The following is a 3200-nucleotide window of genomic DNA, read 5'->3' as shown; positions in this document are numbered from 1 at the left end:
AAAGAAAGAAAGAAAGAAAAAACAAAAATTTTGCTGAGTATCCAGAGGCCTGAATGTCCAGAAATATTAATTTTAAAAATGAATCAGTAAATAGACTTTTGTTTTTTCTTTAACAGAAATAATTCTTTTTCTCTGTCTGTCTGTCTTTCTTTCTTTTCTTATGCATTTGGTACAGGGTCTCATTACACAACTGGGACTTGTAGCGATGCTCCTTAGGTAAAGTGTGGATCACTTGCTTTGGTCATCCCTTTTATGATGGCTTTACTCAGCATAAAAAAGTAATGTGATAAAGTAATAGGTATTAGGGAAGAGGGACTGTCTCCCTGTGCTCGCCAAAAGGGGTATTGTTTGTGTAATCTGCAAAGCCAGAGAGGTGCCTTGTGTTTATGCCTGTCTCATACTGACTACTTTGTTCAGGGAGTGCCTGCAGGACCTGACCACACAGTCAACTGCTTAGCACTGATGCTGTGGTGGGAATACGGCTTTGAGGCAGCTCTGAGCTAGAGTGGAGGAACAGGAGGGGACCAGGGAGCAATTACAAAGAATTCACCAGGGAGTGCTTTATCATCTTACTTAACCCCAGATTTTCTAAGTTGGAATTTGGTGGACCTCGGTGGTTTAGAACATGGTGGGTGCAGCATTATGCTATTTAACTTGGTCAGCCAAGTGTTGTGATGATTTTCAGCTTGTCTGTGGCCTCCTTTCTTTTAGATGCTACAATTAGACAGTGAAGATGTCTTCTTAGGATGGATGACAAATCTGGGATTTTTTTTTTTTTGCCTACATTTCTGCAATTGAAACATGTTGGGGAGCATATGGCCAGAAGGGCATGTCTTAAATGATAGCCTCTGCCATTCTGCTGCCATCTCCTGGGAGGATTCTAAGGGGAATTTGCTCATTTCTATCTGTAGCTGAAGTAAGAGATGTATAGCACACTAAAGGACCATCCGTGGAAAGTATAGAAAACTAGCAGCACTGACAGGGGAAGAATTAGAGCCTCTAACTCCCACGTGGACCACTTACTCTTTGATAGAGGTTGTAGATTTTCTGACTACAAAACAATATGTGAAAAATTCCCACAAATATTTTTGTTTAGATGTGTGTGGCTTGGAATTTGGAGAGAAGCAGAGGTAAGTGAAGAAATGAGGAGGTAACAACAATCTGGGGTCTACTGTGTGGGAGAGATTGGCAGGTTCTTCATGTAGGTAATGTAATCAGAACCTGGGAGTTCTTAGGGGAAGACCTAGGGAAGTAAGAGGCTGTATAGAGGATGACTTACCTAAAGCAGAATCTGATGAAGACCCTTAGGTACTATCCACATGCAATTCAGAATAAATGTTTTTAACATTTTAAAGATACCACAGTTAAATATATGATGAAATTAAAGTAGCTTCTCTGTGGAATTTGTTTTCACTGACACATTTTAGAGATCTTTTTCAAAGTTATCTACTATGCTGGTATCCCAAGCCTACCTTTAGTATGCTTGTTGGGTAATAAAATCAATCCCTACGTTAGAAATTTAGTTCAATGATTATTCATGCTTAGAACAGTTTTACTTTAAAATCCATTGCAAGAATCATGTAAGGTGATGAGATTCCCAATTTCAGTGAGTAAGTTTGTGGACAAATATCAGTGACACATTACTAGGTTGCCTTGTGACTATTAGCTGACTTTAACCAGATACGCTATTCATCTCAAGATTGAGGTAGTTTGCTTGCTTCAGGCACGGGGCCTAGTCCCATAGTTAGGATAGACATACAGCTACTTTCTCTTAGTTCATTGAAAAGAAAGGTTTGTACTAATATGGTTTAGATAAGATATCATGCCTGCTTCTGTCCTCTGATTGACTACTATGAAGACAACAATATGCAATGTGTTAGTTATTGGAACCATCCTATTAACCTGTTTTGAAACTGTTTTATTTATCTTTTTTTCCTCATCAAAATGAATAAAAATATTTAAAAAGTATCAGTGACAATCTCTCCTCAGGGGTAGGATCAGCAGGACCTGACAGCAGTTAGGGCAATAGTTATGAGTTTGACCTTGAGACAGGAATGATGCGGGCAGATGCACACTCCAGATCTATCACAGGGTCACTGGAATGAAGCAGCAGGACCTCTGAGGGTGTGTTGTCTGTAGCCAAAGAAGCCAAGTCAAAGACCACACATGGTGTGATTCATCTAATGAAGGTGTAGGAGAAGCAAACTTAACTTAAAGTAAAAAAAAGACTGGGGTAGTATGGTCTTGCAGGAAAAGAGTACCTGAAGAGAAAAAGAAGACACTTTCTAGAATAATGGAAATGGTTGTAACGTAGCATTTGTCAAAATTTTGTGCAGCTACTAATTTTATGTTTAGATGTACACAATTTTAGCTGAAAAAGAGGTGTAAGCATGATCATCTCTTCCTCCTTGATCTGTTCCTTCTTTCATCATTATTATCAAGAATGGAGTAAATGAGGAAGACATTCTACAAGACTGAAAGTTGACAATCACTGGAATTGTCCTGAGTATATATGGGTTTATTGTACATCTTCTCTGTTCTTTTCATATTTTGAAATGTTCCATAGTCTAAAGTTATTCAAAATTATCTCAAAGTGTATCACAGATACAGAGTTGGCCAAATAGCTCAGTGGATTAAAGCACCTGCAAGTAGGTGCAGGGGCTGGAGGTTCGATCCCCTGGCCTACAGTGCTGGTCCTGCCTCCAGAGCATGCTGAGACAGGCATTTGAGACTGGGTGGGGTGGCACATGCCTGCAATCCCAGCTCTTGGGAGGTTGTAAACAGGAGGATCACTTTGAGTCTGATTTAGTAGTGAGACCCTGAACAGCCTGTAGACCCTTCCCTAAAATACAATAACAACAACAAAATGTATCACAGATAAAAACATGAAAATGAAATCAATTCAATTTCTGAATGATATGGAAGAAATGAAAATCTTAACCTTGGTTTAGGCAAAGAATTTTAGGCAGAACAAAAAGCACTAGCCCCAGTGTAACTGCATGCCTGTAACTTCAGTAAACTGGGAGTCTGAGATAAGAGGATTGATAACTCCAGCCTGGTGAATTGAGGGGCTTGCTGAGAATGTCTCAAAATAGAATTTGAAAATATTGAGAATGTATCTCAGTTTCATAAGCTGTATTTGATCTCCAGTACTGAAAACAATGATGTTTGTCACAAATAACCTGATAAAAGTTTCTTGA

Source organism: Octodon degus, unplaced genomic scaffold (assembly GCF_000260255.1).
Source record: "Octodon degus isolate 3935 unplaced genomic scaffold, OctDeg1.0 scaffold00136, whole genome shotgun sequence".
Lineage (NCBI taxonomy): Eukaryota > Metazoa > Chordata > Mammalia > Rodentia > Octodontidae > Octodon > Octodon degus.
The sequence above is the reverse complement of the archived record's forward strand: the minus strand, read 5'-3'. Positions refer to the sequence as shown.